A 21,225-nucleotide genomic window follows, 5' to 3' on the forward strand; every position below is an offset into this window, starting at 1 on the left:
GTAGCCCCGAGAAGGGCTTTAATGCGTTTACATAGTATATAGAACATAGGAGGAAATACTAATAAGGTATGTATACTAAAATCGTGGATCATGTTACGTAATAACAGGCTAATTAGATATGAGATAATAATAATTCAAAGTAAATAACTCTGAAAAGGGCTTTTGTGCGTTCCCAGAGAATATTAACATTAGGGGCGCTAGTGTTGGTATATTCGTAAATAAGTCATTAACCGAAATAAGTGAATCTATAGTTTAGGAAAATATTATTTATTTGTTTAAGGGTTGTACTGGACAAATTACGAAAATAACTCTAACAGTCCAAATACTAAGAGATAAGCATACTCAATTTCATGTTTACCAAATAATTTAGGAAAATGAATGGGTTATTTCCCTTAGCTATATATATATATATATATATATATATAAGGATCCCTTCCAGGGGCTTTATTATCGATTTTTTTTCAACAATCTGAGTATGCCATAAGGTTTCCAAACATGAGTTCTACTCACGTGTCAACTTTCATCAAAATCGATAAAACGATGTAGGAGGAGTTAGCTGACAACTCCACAAACACACCCACAGACAGAATTTCTTACATATGCAGTAGATATATAAAAATTATATGCTCAAAGATTATATGCCGAAATTATATTTATACACACATTCAAAATTTATATGCCCGAAAATATTTATACACACATTCGTACATGTATATATACATAAACACGTATACATGCATTTGTATATATATATATATATCATTGTCAGATACATACACTATATCACGCGATCTCATTTTCCATTTTCTTTATTCCACATCCCTTCATTTGACTTACACTGACTTATTACATGCATTCAGAAGTACACCTACCTGCGTTTATCTCTTTCGCACGAAAACACACACATAGCCACGCGCACACACACACATGCAAGCACACACACACACACACACCCGCACGCACGCACATACACGCAAACGCTGAGAAATGAATTACATATACATGTCTATATACACGAATGTAGAGAAACAAACATAAACACACCAGACAACACATATAACTACAATAAATCTCAACCGTCACCCGATATATGGAACGTGTGTACCTGGATCAGGACATTATTTCTAAAGGTGTCAAACAAGATGTAACCATAGTAGGAGGTTAGTTTGTCTTTCACTATGTGTATAATGTATATGTAGTTGTTTTATATTATGTATCTGTATATATATATGTTGGGGGAGGGGGTCGATTCTGGCCTGGATTAGCTCACCGTTTTTCAGTCAATTGGTTATATAAAAAATGTCGCTTTAAATCGGAGTATATATATTATGATATATTATGATATATTATGATATAGTTATTATATGTGTGTGTGTGTACGTGCGTGTGTGTGTGTGTGTGTGTGTGTGTGTGTGTGCGCGCATACACACACACATGCACACATATATATAATTAATAAAAAAAAAACGAAGAAAAAAGATCAGAAAAACCAACAACGCTAGGACGTGGTACATGCAAAGTATTAATAAGATGCTCAGAGAAAGAAAGAAAGAAAGAAAGAAAGATAGATAGATAGATAGAAAGAGTGGTTGTTTTACGTTTCGAGCAAAGCTCTCCTTCGGAAACAGGAAATACTCACACGCACATAAACACACCCACACACGCACACATAAACACACATACAGACACACACGCACACTCACACACACACACACACACACACACAAAAGAAAAAGAAGAAGGAGAAAAAAATCGCCAACAAATTCATGTGTAGTTACATTTTGAAACGACCGAAAATAGATGGACAAAGAGAAAGTGCTTTCAGAGACAGGAGAGTGTGAAGAATGGTTGGTATCTGTGTCTATGTTTGGGTGTGTGAATGTGTGGTGGTATGTGTGTGTGTTCGTTGGTATGTATGTGCGATAGCGTATGTGTGTATAGCAGCGTGTATGTGGCAGTAACTGTGTGTGTGTGCGTGTGGTGCGTGTGTGTGTGATACAGTGTGTGTGTGATACAGAGTGTGCGTGTGGTGGTAAGTGTGTGTGTGTATAGTGTGTGGTATTAACTGTGTACATGTATTTATGTGAAAGATCTGTGTGTGTCTGTTAATGTCACAGTGAGAGGTCAGCAGGCTATCGGGACAGGTGTATGCATGGGTGGTTGCGTGTTTTCGCACATGTGTGTAGATGGGGTGGTCAGTTGTAGTTAGGGCAAGGTGTTTGAAAGGCAGTCTGAAGGGTGTGTGTGTGTGTGTATGTGTGTGTGTGTGCGTGTGTGTAGGTGTGTATGTGCATGTGAGGGTGGAAGTGTATGTATGTGCGTGTATGTGTGTGTTGTGTATGTGGAGGCATATGTGCTTTCATATGTGTGCGTGTGTGTGTGTGAAAGTGCATGTACGTGTGTGTATGTTTGTGTATATGCGTGCGTTGTGTGTATATATGTGTTGTCTGTAGAAGTTGTGTGTGTGCGTGAGAGTAACAGTCTTTTGTTATATTTCTGCTGCTTTTAAATAAAGTATATGCATATATATATATATATATATATATATATATATATATATATATATATATATATATATATATATATATATATATACATGAATATGTATGTATGTATGTATGTGTGTCTGTATTTGTTCCCCCAACATCACTGTGTTTACGTCCCCGTAACTAGCAGTTCGGCAAAAGAGACCGATAGAATAAGTACTAGGCTTACAAATAATAAGTCCTGGGGTTGATTTGCTCGATTAAAGGTGGTGCCCTAGCATGGCCGCAGTCAAATGACTGGAGAAAATAAAAGAATAAAAGAAAAGAATACATAAATGGCAATTTCTGTCCGTTTGTGACTCTGTGTGTTTGTGAATTTGTTACTTTAACTCCTCTGAGACCATCCAACCGATCTTGATGAAACTTGACATGTGTGGGGTGCTTATGCCCATGTGGTCACTTGTGCACTTAGATAATGTTTCAAAAATCAATATGAAATTTCAATGCAAATCCACATATGAATGTTATTTTCTGCCATATCTTTTAAAGTTTTCAACCGATTTTCTTTGAATTTTATACACAGATCGAATATGCGCTAAGAATGGGCTGAAACGGATAAATTTCTACCTAGGCTACTCAGGCAACAGGTTGCTCTGGCATGTATTTTCTTAAGGGCAGCACTTAAAATTATCGATTCTAAACGTTGTAATGTTGTGTGCTAAAACATGTAACATGTATTTTCTTAATACTTGCACTTACAATTGTCGGTTCTATCCGTTGCAATCGATATTTGATTCTCACGATCAGTGGAACTATACCCATGACACACAGTCATCGCAAGTGAATTTGCCCCGAAATGACGAAAATCATTTTTGCATCCTTTTTTCCCTCCTCATAGCATCTTATGAATCTTATGACTGCCGCGTAGTCGCCTCAGCACTCCAGCCGTTTTTGTAAGTATAAAATCTTTTTCTCTAAATAATTTTTGTTTACTTTTCAAACTTTTATGCTCTTTACAATGTTTCCATTGATTATATATTTGCAGCTTTCCACTCCTCTGACCAAAGAATTGTCTTTTTCCGATTCCACACGTATTTATTTGTATTATTGTTTCGTGAATGAAATTGCTTATGCCTTCTATTATCTGTCCATCACGCTCTGTTTTTATCCATAGAGTTAATATCATCAGTCATGTGTTTCTCGATGGATGTTGTTTGTGTGTTGAATTTAACTGTGTATTATGGGTACTGTTTCCATAATGAATCGTTTATTTTTGTGGGAAATTGTATCTAATATGGTTTTAGTATTTTAAAATATATTTTATCTAGCTAAATAGTAGGGTGAGTAATGGGGTTTGTTGCGACTGGTCCTTGCGATCAATGCACAGTGAGATTTCAAGAGAGTCTTGCACTTGTAAGGTGAATATAACAGTTAGATTCATGTAGTTTGCAATTTCATTTAACATGGTTCATTTGTAACTTGTTCCCAATTTATATATTTATATTGTCTCGTTGCTAAGGTTGTTTTGTATTGTTTTGTCCTTGTTTTGTATATCTTGTACACAATGACTTCGTGTAGAGCACCTTGTGCGTTGAGTATTTTAGACTCTCTTCATTAAATAAAATAATAGATAAATAAATTGCCAACAGATATTCAAACAATTAGATGAAACTACGAAAAAATATAGAAACACAAATGCAATACAATAGATACATTAGGCGTTACTTATATTAAAAATACGCAAATTACAAAATTTATTACATGAAACAAATGCATACAGTTTGAAGTTCCTGAATGAACATATGCACACAATCGCATGTAGATCACACACAGACTGTCATATCTACAGAATTATAAACGGGTAGGAAACGTACACGATGATTTTATTGGAACCACTATGGTTAAACAAAGAGGGGACCATACAAAGGACAAGTAGGGTCGGGGACTTATCGAATGATATGAATAAATATATTATTACGAAGGAAGATGAAACAAAAGACGAATGGACGTGGAATGAGTTTCAGCCTATCAACCATATTCCTGCGTCGCACCGTTTATTTTGTCCTTTTTTTTAACTCCGCTTAATTTGGCACTTACATGCCAAACATCCGGGCTACTTTCTTCCTTCTTCTTTCGTACGTTTTTGCCGTCATGCATTTCTGCTCTAGACACGCTTTCCCTCTTGGGTGATATAAAAAGAGGTTCACGAACCACTACATGAGCACAGGTTTGTCAATACTTTCACAAGCAAATATTAATTCACACACACACACACAAACATATATGTATGTTTGTGCATGTGTATATGTGTGTTTGTGTGTTTGTGTGTGTATGTGTATGTGTGTGTGTGCACTAATTTATATAACCACAAACCCTGAGAGCTGTCTTTTTCCCTTTTCCTTCGAGCCTCACTAAGAAACTGGCAAAAACATATGTATTGCATATAAAAAAATTACATACATTCATATATACATATACATGCATAATACATTCACATATAAAAACACACATATATGCACACATACATATGTACACATAGACACATTGTATTTGTGATCTCACGTTTCCATTTTCTTTATTCCACATCCCTTCGTTTGACTTCCCACTGCACCTAGGGCGACTTATTACATACATTCAACTCACCATCAGAATTACACCTACCTGCTTATCTCTGTTGCCCCCACGCATACACAAACACTCCTGCATACACACATACACGCAGCTACAATAAATCTCAACTGTCAGTTGACATATAGAACGTGTGTACCTGGATAAGAACATTATTTCTAAAGGTGTCAAGAAAATATCAATTGTAAAAGTCAGGAGAGAAAGAAAATTATATACCTATGCGTACATACAAATACATACATACATACACGCACGCACGCACACACACATACATACATACATACATACATACATACATACACACACACACACACATACATACATACATACATACATACATACATACATACACACTGTGCGAGGGGTATTTGAGGACAGTTACATATCAGTATATTAGTCTCTGCAAGCCAATTAAAAGTTTAGGTATCACATGGCCGATAAAATGCAAACACAAGAAATGAAAAGAGATGCAATTTTTGTACGGAATACAGAAATTTAGAAATTGCCAGCTTTCTAGATGTTGCATGATCTTTTGTACGCAAATTTCGACTGGAACTGGAAGACAGCTGGAACTGAAAGTCTGCGATACCGCCGAGGAACAATGTTTCTGCGATAGGATTGACTTAGCCATTCAAAATACCCAGATAACCGTTGGTGGTTACCCTGTCATGTATAACTAAAGAAGGACAAAAAAAAATCCGTGGTACAGGCTGCCTAAATCATCACAGAACCACCTCCATGCCTCATAGTTGGGGGTCAAACAGTTACAACTTTCTTCGACCTGTCTCCAGACTTGAACTCGCTCCGAAGTGGGAAAAAGAATGAATGATGATTCATCAGAGACACTTTTTCCGTTTATCAATACTGATCAGGGACAGTTGTTTTAGCCACTATGTTTCACTATTCCGCGGTCTTTCTTTGTGAGCTGTGCCGACTCTCCTGAATTATGTTTACCAGAACTGGTCTTGCCTTGGTTTTGGAATGACTAATGCTCCAACCATTCGTGCTCCAGCAATTTGTTCTCCTTGAATATCAAATAGGTCATGCATTAAAATTACAGAGGGCCACATCGTGAAATACAAAGCATACATAATACATAGGAGCACATATGTACAGATTAGAACACTTTTGAATTTGCCATACTGCCGATGGAAATTTTTTCTTTTTAACATAATTAATTTGACACTTGTCGAAATATGGTCCGATATTTAAAAAAAGAATCAATGCCTTTGTTTGCCAATACTAGGCGTTCATCAACAAGTCTCTTCTCCACGCTCACATGATTTTATTTCCACACACAGCTGAAGAGAAAATATTACATATCTCTACCCATGGTAATCAATAGATACTAAATACTTTAATGCATTTTTTAATGGAATTTTTCAGCAACCAATTAAATCTCGCTACATTAACAATTCATATCTCAACATACATTCGAATATTTTTCTTTCAATATTTCTACACCGCTATACTTCTTTAATCGTTTAAGCAATCTAGAAAATGAAATTTAAAGAAACTTCAGTTTCTGAAATGATGATGATGATGATGATTTCTTTATTGATGACAGAAGATTTACATCAAGAAAACATATTATGGACGGCACAAGATAAAGCATTGAATGTGTGTGCATGTTGTGAGGGTTTGCGTAATAGCAACAACAACAACAATAAGAAGAAGAAGAAATGTCCCGATGTAGTACCAGGCAGTGGCTCTCATGGTTTCTGATCTTAACTGATTGGAAGTGTTATCATGTACATTGTTTTGTCTTGGTATAAAAGATGGGCTACAGCAAATATTCTGCTTAATACCACAGATTTGCTTGTCAGTTGTTTGACCTTAACCAGTTGAGCAGGTCTCTTAGTGGCTGACGATATGTGCATCTCTAATCATGAGCAGAAGTAGTTGGGGAGCATCATAGCCATGCGTCGAGAGGAATTATTTGTGGTTTGAATAATTCACATCTGGAAACATGGGTGTTTCGTTCAACATCCTTAAACAAACCTTATTTAGGGACTTTTGAGCAGGATGGGCTACTCGAACTGAAGACAATTCTAATTGGGCCCCACCTGCAAGGTCATCCACCATTTATCTTGATATGAGATCACTGTGTCATGCACATATGGTTGTGATGCATGTGCCTGGTGTACCCTTATCAGACTAGTAGTCATGTTGGGTATATTGAGTTTCGTATATTTTGTCCCTGTGTCACTTTGATGGCATGTCCTGCTCTCTCACTCAACAACAACAATAATAATAATATGTATTATTAGTATTATTTATTTATTCATTTATTTATTTGCCAGAGGGTTGTCAATTGAGGGAGACGTTACACAGGCAGATTACAATTTGTGCGGGGTATTACATAAAATCGAGCGCGAAAACAGCCATTAGTAAGTAGTGAGAAACGATATGAAAAGTGTACCTATTATACAAAATATGTGAATATATGGATGATGCAATGTCCGATACAGGAGACCCTCTAACTAGGACCAAAGAAGGATCCATAAATTATCCATCTCAGATCCAAAAATCACACAGCACCAAGATCACAAGCGCTTGTACAACTCTTGCCTCTCCATTGTACAATTGCATGCTTACCATAGCTCCATTCATCCTGACCATTTTCGTTGGAGTCACCTTTTGATATATTCTTTGGAGGAAAGCACTTTCCCCTCCATCCTCACTAATTATACAAAATAGAGAGAAACATAAACACAGACATACACGAACCTGCAACACGTGTTCAGCTCCAAAACTCTGATGCCAAGACCTTCATAGTGTTTTCTTTGAAATTATGTCCAAAACTGATAGCTAGACATTAACATAAAAACATTGCGTCAGTAATTACCGTTACATCTGAGGAAAACCTCGCTTGTGGACATTCCGTTTATCTGTTATATTACGGTATCACTATAAGTGTATGTATTTGTCGAACTTGCTGTTACTGTGTGTGCTGTGGATAAGCAACAAAATTGTGTGCGTGTATGTGTTTGTGTGTGCATATATATGTATACACAGATACACACACATACACGCACATACACACACACATACACACACACACACACACATACACATATATGTGCACACACAAACGTATATGTGTATGTGTTGGTGCATGTGTATATATCTGTGTGTGTGCGCGCGCGCACGTAGCGTAAGATCAATGAGATCGGATTTACAGAAACATGGCTACCGGTCCGTGTGGGTGGAGTCGAACTTAGGACGGTGTTTATATGACGCCATTAGACACGGAGAATTACATGTGTCTCCATATATAACATCCTGCGTGATAGAGGCTTAAATCCGTGACGACCGTGATAGTAGTGGTGATAAACAGTAGTAGTAGTAGTAGTAGTAGTAGTAGTAGTAGTAGTAGTAGTAGTAGTAGTAGTAGTAGTAGTAGTAGTGATAATTGGTATACACGAGGTGATATTACCGTAGTTGCTGGTAGTGTTTTTGTACTAGTTGTTATCGTTGTTCAGACCTGACAGAGCACAGCTATGATACTAGACATTCCCACCATTTATAAAACATACTCTTTCTAAATATACATGATCTAATGTCTTTCGCTTTTAAGAGTAGAGTGTAATATGTATGAGATTTGTTCAGTATGCGGTGATTGGCTCTGCTAAAAATAGTAGCTATCGTTGGTGTTGTGATTCATCATGATGAAGGTGTTTTGTCGTCTGTGTGTGTGTGTGTCTGTGTCTGTCTGTGTATGTATACACACACACATACACACACACACACACACACATATATATATATATATATATATATATATATAAGTGTGATTCAAATTTGTTGGTACTCCGAGAGTTTCAAGCAAGATTAACGTCCAATAAATGTACTGAGTGTCTTTCGTTTGTCCACTCAATCGTATATATATATATATATATATATATATATATATATATATATATATATATATATATATATATATTTATATATAGCCTTACATACATTATCTTGGGGAGGGAGAGAGAACTAGGAGTATACCTACAAGGAAACGTAAAAAATATCAAATTTTCCAATCTATAAACATACGTGTGTGTGTGTGTGTGTGTGTGTGTGTGTGTGTGTGTGGGTGGGTGGGTGTGTGTGTAAGGAAACGGTTAAATAGAAACTGTATGCTCAATGCTGAAGTAAACTATTTGGATTAGGACAAAAGAAGAGAAAGAGTTTAAGAAGAAACAAAAAATAATCTCAAACAGAATCCAAAATATGCTACAAAAATGTATGGAGAGGCAAAACATTCCGTGCCCAACCCTCCGCGATGTTCAACAGAGAAACCAGTAAGTTAGAGTGAAAGTTAACAATAGCTGGAATATTCTTGGCTAAAAACAGAAACAGAATTTTCTTTAGATTTTACAAAATTGTCTATTCACAGATAATTATGAAAATTAAATAATAAAAGAATGTATACTAACATAAATTGTACAACCAGTTAAAACAGTTAATTGACCCACTCACTTTCGGTTGTCCAATCTTAATCAAATCTGATTCTATTTAGAAGCGTGATAGGATCGGCAGATGAATCCACTGGGTAATGCGCCGATTCGCCATACAACGGTTAAGAAGCGCTTTAAACATACACTAAGTACGATATATGGCAACATCCTTGTTCCGATTATCATGAACATGCCTGTCTAGATGTCAAGATGAAGACATAATATCCAAATGCAACAGGACAGTCACTAAAACACCTGTGATACGTTAGGCAGCTGGATCCCTTTTGACCAAAAGATCATCTGGAAGAAGGTGCAGAAATTCTTAAGGGCAGGGATGTGATAGGTGAAAGACAGGACAGTATCAAAAATGACTGTAGCACGAGATTAAAAAAAAAATGAGCGAAAGCCTAAAATATGTTCTTACATGGCTTAGTTCTTCATTACCTTCATCTCCATAAGGTTACCGCCTATATCACTTGGAATACAAACTGTAACATATAACTAACTCTATTTTACTTTTACGTTTTGCGCTCTTATTTCAAATTCCGCCTGGGTCGACTTTGTTTTCATTTTGAGCACGAAGGTCGATGTAATTGACTTACCCCTCCCCCGAAATTGCTGGCCTGGTGCCAACATTTGAAACCAATATTTTTCTGTAACCTAACAATCTAGATTCTACAGACCAGAATACACGAAATATAGAAAAAGAAAAAAACCTACATACTAAAGAAATATTGAAATCCAAACGACTATATATTGTATGGAACCATCGGAGATTGAAGGGAACCATTCAGTGACAGTGAGCAGTTTGAAACTAAATATTGATCAATACCATTTCTACTCGCAACCAGTGCTTTTGTAAAGATGTCTTATATCGATTAATTACGTTGACAGGATTAGGTTTTGAACAACAAAAATCTAGAGTTTAAGTAGCAACAGTAGCAGAGATAGACATACTGATATTGTATAAGTCAACATATATTTACGCTACTTCCGTGAACGAGACGCTCCGTATATACAAACACAAAACTAGCTTTGGCCTAGATAAACAAATAGAGCATGAACTGGACAAGAAAGTAACAATATTTACGATAAAGGATCACGTCATCACCAACAGATACACCACTGAAATAAATATTCACGGTTTCTGCAGTATAGATAACAAATTGCGAATATTTACCAAGACAATATACCACACTGTTTCAGGATATCCCATACTAGCTCCGACAAAATTTACTTTAAGACATAAGAGAGTAAGTAATGATATTCTACATACACCCATCCGCCCTATTTTAACTCTATAAAGTAAAAAAATCCAGTTGCACTGCCACCAATGCAAAACTGCTCGATAACATCTGCATATAGACAGAAAAACAATTGCCAGATAATATTCCGAACAGCAGTTTCTATGTAAAACATGATTACAATGTCCAAATTATCAATACAGAAATATCGAACAATTGTAACGCTGTGTAGAAGTGAAGTGAAAAATAAAGGAATTTCACCGGTCTAAATTTTTAATTTAAAACGCTTATTGAATATAAGAAGAATGTTTTTCCTGAGAAGTACATTAAACAACACGCACACCTTACCCTAATTAAATTATTATAAAATGACTTGAGATACTCGTCCTGTCTTGGTTTTTAATGTTCTTTTCCTCTAATGTATACCACCTAACATGGAAGCCTAATACAGATCCCTAACTCCAGCCTCAGCTGTGAACTTGGAATCTAACGGATGACCAATTATAGCACTTATTCAGCGTACCTATTCGTTTACATCGCCAGTGTACTAAACTCCTCGTATCCTATGTGTGTGTGTGTGTGTGTGTGTGTGTGTGTGTGTGTGTGTGTGTGTGTGTGTAAGCAAATAAGTAACAATGATGTCAAGATATTAATGCGATACGGCCGTTTCAGGCGGCTCCATTTAATCGAACAAAGCAAGCATTACGTTCATTTGAAATACAATTCCATCTTCCGTTGCAAAATACAAATTTTTAACAGCTAGGATATTCAATTATAATCTTTAGCAAATATTTCGTTAGAGCTAGAGAAGGAAAGAATTCCATGCTGCTACTAATGTAGCAGAATAAGCTTGAAGAGAAATAGCTACAAGGCGGCTGGCAGAAACGTTAGCACGCCGGGCTAAATGCTTAGCGATATTTCGTCTGCCGCTACCTTCTGAGTTCAAATTCCGCCGAGGTCGACTTTGCCTTTCATCCTTTTGGGGTCGATTAAATAAGTACCAGTTACGCACTGAGGTCGATAGAATCGACTTAATCCCTTTGTCTGTCCTTGTTTGTCCCCTCTGTGTTTAGCCCCTTGTGGGCAATAAAGAAATAAGAATAAGCTTAAAGAGAAATAGCTACAATTTTGGAATGGCAGAAGTGGAGACACGGTGGAGGTCACGAGATTGGTAATTTAGCTACAGTCTTTATCTATCCTCTTATCACCATCAAAAGATTTAATGCAGCTAGTATTAAGACACTAAGAGTTGACAGTTAAATTCTAGTCGCTGGTCATAAATTAATATTGCTAGATATTCTCCTAAACCCTAATTCTCTATGGCTATATCTCAGAGGGAGTCATTTAGATAGTGGTAAATACCCAAGAAAAATAGGGAGGATGGGGTGACATAAACTCTTTAATTGTTTTATTAAGGAAGACGACATAATCAACTACATCAAACAACCCAATTCATAAATACACACGCGGATATATATTTATCAATGTATATATATAAATACACACACTCACTCACTCACACATACACACACGCAAACATGTGCGTGCTAGTTATCTCCGTATATGTTTGTATGCCTTAAGTCAATTTGTGTGTGTGTGTGTGTGTGTGTGTGTGTGTGTGTGTGCGCGCGCGTGTGTGCGCGTGTGTGCGCGTGTGTGCGTATGTTTTCCCCCCTTATAGAGTCAAAAATTATTTCGAAACATATTACATGTTTAAAACACTCTTGGAGAAAAATAGGGAATATACCGTATGTTCTCGTCGTCATTACGGTGCAATTATCGAACTCTCTATGCAGCTGGAAACAGCTTAAAGTCTTCGCCGTTGTCGAAGCTAGAAGCAGGGTAGTGAAGTATGAGGGTAAAGGTCATAGGAGTGGAAGGGAGGTAGAAGGAAGAAGGGAAACAGCTAAAACAAATATCGGCCAACTGACCCTGAGATTGGGAAAAGCAGTCTAACTCGAGTGAATGATAGTTTGATACGCTCGTTATCGTTATTACCGTATATATTACTATGACGGATATTGAATATCAATAGGAAATATAAGCTGAGTGTAGTGAACACGATAGAGAGAAGCGCTGGAAGAGTAGGGGCTTTAGGTGGGCAATTGGTGCAAGAGAATGAGAATGAAAGAACGTGTGGAAGACAGGCAGAAAGAGGAATGGGTAGACAGCAGGATAGAAAGACAGAAATAAACGTAAGAGAATACAGAAAGAAGAAAGAAAGAAAAGGGAGCAAAAAGAGAATTTATGAAGAAAAAAACGGATAAAGATAAAACAAGTTAGAAGAGAAAAAAAGCCAGAAATATAGAAAAAGCGCAAGAAGCGAGATAGGAGGGAGAGAAGAAAGAAAGAAAGAAAGTTAAGATAGATCGATGTTATGAGTGGTAGTTGGTGGGGTGCAGTAGGCAAAGACAATACTAAGGTACCAGTGCAGCGATGACATATCCTTCTCACATATCCTCATTCTACATCCGGTTGTTAAACACACCTCTAAGTTGGTGTAGATGAGTCAATACGAAGAGAAAAAAGATTTCCGCCGTCGATGATCTCTTTCGTTGTCGTCTTCTTCTTCGACATGCTGTTGTCGTTAGAGTAACTTGATACATTGTAGATTTTGTTGTTGTTTTAGGGACACTTCGGGGCGGATACCTTGCTGCCGCTGTTGTTGTTGTTGTTGCTGCTGCTGTTGTTGTTGTTGTTGTTGTTGTTGTTGTTGTTGTTGTTACAACAATAACCTCACACACGCACAAATGGATGCATGATTTTGCCATATTTTTCGTTGGTGCTTTGCTTTTTATTTTAAATTTAATCTTCGCTATATGGGTAATTAGAATGACTGACAGACAGAAAACAGACAGACAGAAAACAGACAGACATACAGACAGACAGACATAGATAGATAGATAGATAGATAGATAGATAGATAGATAGATAGATAGATAGATAGATAGATAGATAGATTCCTCCATTGATATGATATTCTTTTTATGGCTCTAATTCATTTTTCCTGTCTTATTGAGCACTTGGATGACAAAATACCTTGTTTTTGAATCAGTTGAGACGCACACTCTGAAGCACACGTTTATCTATTACCGGCAAATATTGCCCCTGAGTTTGTGTGGAGATTTTATATTTCTGTCCTATCTACTAAAGCATTCCAGAGTTTTGAAAAAAATCTCAAGGATTAAGAATTAAGACTGAGGATTAAGAATTAAGAATGTTAAAGTCATAGTTCATTTTCGTTAAGTTTAAGCAAATCACCTACAGGTATCCTCTTGGCTTCCATCTTTTCCGTTATTGTATGTCAATTTTTGGAAAATACTCTATTCTTGAAAGCATCTCACCCTCTCATCTGTAGTTAGTACCAACTTCCACCAACTGATTGGTCTACTCTCTCTGGAAACAGAGATAATATCCATAAACTAAAAATTCATCTTGCATGTTATTTAACATACGTTTATTCTTCTTTCGTGCTCAAATACAAGCCAATGGCATGCATCTATTTTTTCTCATTTGTTTCATATATGTCCGAGAGGCACGGTTCGTTGATCCAGCAAGCTTCAACCCTCACAAATCCTGACCCTACATTTATAATTACCACCAGACAACCAGAAACATTTACAACATCTCAGAACACTACTACAACATCTTAAAACCATAATCTCTACCAATCAGTTTTGAGAACACAAGAAACACATACACTCAGAGCACCAACAGTCTTACAGGCTCTAAATACTGGTCTGGGATGTACACCACCATACATAAGAGCACAGAAACAGAAACTGCTGCATTGGAACTAAGTCGACCTTGCCTGCCTCTGCTGTGGCTACCACCAGAATCTACTGGACAGTGGGAGAGTACATAACAGCCAAACTGTCACAGTGTATTCCATACTGCATGTCAGTGTGTACAGCATTGTCCTCAGTTTGGTGGGGACATGATGTAACTGGGTCACACCTCGGTATCCAGTCGACTACCAGTGCTCTATAGGACTGCTGGGAAAGGGTTGATAATAAATGACATCTATGATACCACTACATCCAGCTCTATCCCCTGGACCATCACAACAACAGCCAACATTACAATCATTAACGATGCAAATTAGTGCTTTTACACAGCACTTCTCTCGCTACCATGTCCCTCACACCACTGACTTGCCTTTTTCCTCTAACTTCCACTCATACATCACCTCTCCTCACCTGTCATCTCATTATTACTTTCCCTCACGACATTCGTTATCAGGATGACAACCCTCTACCACTAATCTCATTAATCAGAACACCACCACAACAACAATTGCCATGACAACGTCCATCACCATAATTATCATCACCAACACTAGCATAATGACCACTACGTGTAGTCTAACGACTACCACCAGTGCCGCCAATGTCAGCTACTCTCCGCCACGGTTCAGACTGCTTCTACCTTCATTACTGCCACCATCGACATCAGCACCAGCAACGCCATCATCAACATAATAAATACGACGAGTTCCACCCCCTTCACCACTGTCCCGACTGCCATCTTCACGATTAAAAGAACAACTATAAAGCAGGTCTAATCACCACTTCTGTCATTACTACCACACCACCACCTCGCACCATTACCACCAATACTATCATCACCAACTCCCACTTTTAATCACTACCATCATCACCCCATTATCAATGTCTTCGCTCACCCTATTTTTCACCCCTGACAACAACAAAACACCATCACGAGTCAATAAAGGAGTCGCTCAACTTACTAGAAGTAGTAACCAAATCGCTTTCATGTCATACTTTTCACCCTGAGTTGGGACAAAAATACAAGACGTGAACTCAGATTAGACAACTTTGTATGCATGGTACAGCGTAAATCAGAATTGAAATTAATTTACATATGAGGCTTTGTAATATTTAATTTATTTCAACACCACCACCACCGCCATCACCATACCACCACCACCACTGCCATCACCATACCACCTCCACTACTACCTTTACTATAATTCTAATCCCCACCACCATGAACACAAATACTCTTACCATCCCTCTCAGCGCTACCCTTCTCAAGACAGAACACTGTTACCACTCCTCTTACTATCACTCTTCCTGTCACAGCTTTCACCACTACAACCTACGTTTTCACCACTAGGCACCTACGCCCGTAAAGGCTCATAAATCCCTACTGTTACTATCACCACCACTATCATAACCGTGACTAATATTACCGTAATCACACGACCACTATTACCACTGTTTCCACTACCATCATAAATACATCTACATCAACCCACCATGACACCACCACCACCCACTATACGTGTACTCCAAACCCCACTCTAACCCACTCTTATGACCGCCACTTTTCTAATCCTTAACATCCCCCACCCCCCACCCGACGTACCGCTCCACCACAGCCTCTAACTCCAATGTACCCCCACCATTTTAATGTCCACCACCAAATTGTTTTCATTAAAATGCCTAAAACCTCGTCCAACACACACCTGACCATCCTTGCCTCTCATGACTCCACCAGCCATCAGTAGTACAGCCATTATCCGAAAGTCATTATACAGCATCACCACCACCACCAGCACCTCCACCGCAGTAACCAATCACTACCTACTCAGCTACCACTACCACCACCACCACATCCCAGCCAAAACATCTCCGCCACCATCATTTGACATCAACATGCACCTCATCACCGTCTCCATTCACCTTCATCGTCACCTCAACCAAATATTAGTCAACGAGTAACCTGTATGCGATGATGCGGCCTACTAGAAAGAACAGCCAACTCTGACGAATCACACCCAACCATCATAAAAAGAGAAGACGCTTTGAATAATGTAGATCAGGAGATAAAATAGGACGGTTAAAGTTGGAATGTCTTTAATCACAGGTTTGCATTTTGAGTGCAAGGCGAGCGGTAAACACCCACACCTTAACCACACCTACTCGCTCTTTCTACAGAACCGCGACGGAAACAACAACCGCTTTTATCGCTACCACCACCATCACTATCGCCAACTGCTTCTTCACCACCACTACGACAACCATCTCTTTTCTTCAGCCTCACCACCACCACTACCAACCATGCTTACTGCCATTATAGTTAGATTCTAATTGCAGATGCATACACGCGAACATACACACGCATACACATTTCACAGGTCCACACATACGTACACATACACACATGTACACAACACACCAAATACATACAAGCCATCATACACTTTGCAACACAAATACACAGTAGTGGATCCTCATCCTGACCGCCCTCTTTCCTTCCCAATCTGACCATTGCCCTGTCAATACCCACACTATCACAACCGTCCCTCCCTCCTTACACCACGACAAACAACAATCTGGTAAGTAATGACGCCCTAACACCACATTGGTTGAGCGATGGGGGAGTAGAACAGGATGATGTAGCTGGCGCGCGCGCGCACACACACACACACACACCCGGACACACGTACGCACACACGCACACGCGCACAACCACACACACACACACGCCCCATCGCGCGCGCACACACACACAACGAATGAGTGCCGACTCATCACCATGACAATGGGTATATATATGTATATAGATAATCAATCTAAACAAGAATAAGCAAGCAAAAACAACAACACGAGGACGTGGTACAAGTACTGCTTAGGAAAGGAAAGAAAAGAAAGAGGATTTCACGTTTCGAGCGGAGCTCTTCATCAGAAATATAGAAAAAGACAGAAAAAGAAAATCGCCAACGATACACACGCGGTCACATATTGAAATGACCGGAAGGGAATGAATGAAGAAAAAGATTTTAAGGAGTGGAGGTCAGGCATGGTGAGAGGGTGTGAATGTTGGTGTAGGTGTTATTGGTGGCGACAAAAGGAAAAGAGAAAGAGAAAAGGGGAGGAAAGTGGAAGTAGAGCAGAAATCCAGAAAACGGAATAAGAATGTAACGGACGACAATAAAAACATACGGACAGATAGACGATACAAAGACGGACAGGAAAAACCAGGACGGATCATTCGGGGCTTCCTTTCATCAGTCAAACTTCCAATCATCATTACAGTTTCGGCCTGTTATACTTGAGAATGTTCAAAATTGGTAGGCCCCAAAAATCTAAGCTAAGGGTATTAAATTTTTGGAAGAAAGCAAGCGAATATATGCGACAGCACAGACAAAAGAAAAACGAGAAAACGGAGAAAATGTTACACGATTACAATACAAACAACAAGAACAACAACAAGTGTCTTTTGACTAATAAGGACAAGTTAAATTGAGCCAGCGAGTAAAATGGAAGCCTTAATGCACAAACACAGATGAAAGTCAGGAGACAGAAAAATAAGGTGTTGTGCAGGCGACGGTCAAGCCAAGAAAGATCATGCTTAGCCGAACACCGATCACGTGGGAGGAACAGAGAGAGGTAGGAGGTAGAGGGATTGAAGAATTAGGGAAGGAACTAGAGAGAGAGGAAGGGTAGAGGGTACAAGGGAGATAACAGAGAAAAGTAAAGAGATTAAAGAAAGAGAATGCCAAGAAATGTGAGAGAGAGGAGCGAGAAAAAGAAAAGAAGAAAGAAAGAAGAAAGAAAGAAGAAAGTGATACATAACAGAAAAGTAGAGAGATTAAAGAAAGAGAACCGATGACGGAATATCCCATACTCTGGGAATCCCAGAAACAGCTGTAAGACTGAATTTTTTTCCAATAATAATTATATATATGACTTGAGGTGCTTGCCTTGCCTTAACGTTTGTTTCCTCTTTAGCAATTATATATCCACTATATCGGAAATTTGCAATGGCTCCATAACTACCGCCTCGGTTATAACCTTGGAACCCTAGTAATCCGTTACAGCACTTACCTAGCGTACCTAATTGCTTAGATCAACTGTGAACTAAACCCTCATATAATATATATATATATATATATATATATATATATATATATATATATATAACAGAGATGTGTATGTAATCGCTTATCACGTGAAAACGGCTTCACCATTTACTTCCATACTTGTAATACATAAATAATTTGACCTCGGATAAATGTTAGGCTCTTCATTTGATTTTTTTAATCTCTAATTAAAAATAAACAAAATTGCTTTATATTTAAGATTCACTTCTTTAAAAAGGTTTTTCAATGTCAACTTCCGGTACGGACGTGAAAAAACGGCCACGTCTCTCACTCTCTACTTTTAATGTTCGCTTTCTGTAAACAACTACGATCAATTACTGAAACACATATTTACGAAGTTCATAAATTTCAATATTCCGTACAAGATAGTTTTTAACGTGCTTTTATTTATACGATTTTTGGGCGTTCCATGTTCATCTCATTCATTCTTTGCAATGTTCTCTCTTTCTCTCTCTCATTCACACACTCCAGGTTTGATTTCGTTCCAAACTCGCACACTTCGTTAATTTCCGTAAATAAATTTTCTATTATTCTTTTTTTTTTTGGCACGCCGTGTTCAGCTCTATGTATTCGTAGTGAATCACACACTCACATGTGTGTTTCTGTATGGGTGTGAGTGAAGGGGTGTGTTGTGATGTCTACATACATACATAAATACATATGCATACATCTTTTCTGTGTGTATATCTGCACGTGTGTGTGTGAGACAGAGAGAGACAGACAGACAGACAGAGAGATGTTTCAGTGACTCTCTCTCTCTCTCTCTCACACACACACACACATACGTACAAGAAATGTATGACTATTTATGTATGTACGTATAATTGTTGACACACCCCTTCACTGGCTCTGTCTCTCTCTCTCTCTCTCTCTGTCTCTGTCTCTGTCTCTCTGTCTGTCTGTCTCTCTCTCTGTCTCTGTCTCTCTCTCTCTCACACACACACAGCACACACGAGCACGCGCGCATACACACGTGTGTCTTTGTAAATATGTTTGTATATATTTATGTATGTGTGTGTTTGTAAGAGACAGAATGTGAGTGAGTCAAGGGGTGTGTTGTCATATGCATCTATCATTTTTGGATGTATGTGTGTGAGACAGAGTGAGAGAGCGGTGTGTATGTAGTACTAGCAGAGGCACCCGGCGTTGCTCGGGAATGAAATTGTTGCTTATATACTTGAAGAAAAAAAGGCAAAATATGCTGTATAGAAATTTGAGAGGACATTCTGTAGATGGACTCTCAGATGAATGATGGCTGGGCGCCTCTCATGAATGGGGAAAATTGAAGATGTGCCAAAAAGCTTCATTGGTACTTGGAAACTTTTACGAAAATTAAAATGGGGATTAAATGAAAAATATGATTTAATGAATATCCTCACAAGAGTAATTGAAATAAATGGCGATTGTGGAACCCCCCGCGCGCGCGCGCATACACACGTGTGTCTTTGTAAATATGTTTGTATACATTTATGTATGTGTGTGTTTGTAAGAGACAGAGTGTGAGTGAGTCAAGGGGTGTGTGTGTGCGTGTGTATGTGTGTGAGACAGAGTGAGAGAGCGGTGTGAATGTAGTATTTACTCTCTCTCTCTCTCTCTCTCTCTCTCTCTCTTTCATACACACTCACACACACACTCACACACAAAATAGAGAGTGAAGTTTTTTGCCGTTGTTACGTCAATACCGGAAGTTGACATTGAGGAACCTTTTTTATATATAGTATAGTTTTACTCTCTCTCTCTCTCTCTCTCTCTCTCTCTCATACACATGCACACACACACACACACACACACACACACACAAAGATGTATGCATATTTATGCATGTACGTATACATTACAACAAACCTCTCTCTCTCTCTCTCTGTGTGTGTCACACACACACACACACTTCCATTTCATCTGATGTGTGATACTCTGTGTGTGTGCGTGCGCGTGCGTGTGTGCTTCCACAATCGCAATTTATTTCAATTACTCTTGTGAGGATATTCACGTAAATTATTTTTTTCATTTAATCCACATTTTAATTTTCGTAAAAGTTTCCAAGTACCAATGAGGCTTTTTGGCGCATCTTCAATTTTCCAATTCATGAGAAGTGCCCAGTCATCAGTCATCTGAGAGCCCATCTACAGAATGTCCTCAGATTTCTATACAGCATATTTTACTTTTTTCCTTCCAGTATATAAGCAACAATTTCATTCCCGGGCAACGCCGAGTTGCTCTTCTAGTGTATATATATATATATATATATATATATATATATATATATATATATATATATATATATATATATAATATATACATACGTATGTATGGATGTGTGTGCGTGTACACACAGTCACACATACATACGTACACACACACACACACACACACACACACACATATATATATATATATATATATATATATATATATATATATATATATATATGAAAAAGTTGTGAAATATATATTAAAATCTATTTTACACGGAGCAAATATCTGAAGAAACCAATAAGTCG

This window comes from Octopus bimaculoides, chromosome 11 (assembly GCF_046866305.1).
Source record: "Octopus bimaculoides isolate indiv1 chromosome 11, ASM4686630v1, whole genome shotgun sequence".
Classification (NCBI taxonomy): Eukaryota; Metazoa; Mollusca; class Cephalopoda; order Octopoda; family Octopodidae; genus Octopus; species Octopus bimaculoides.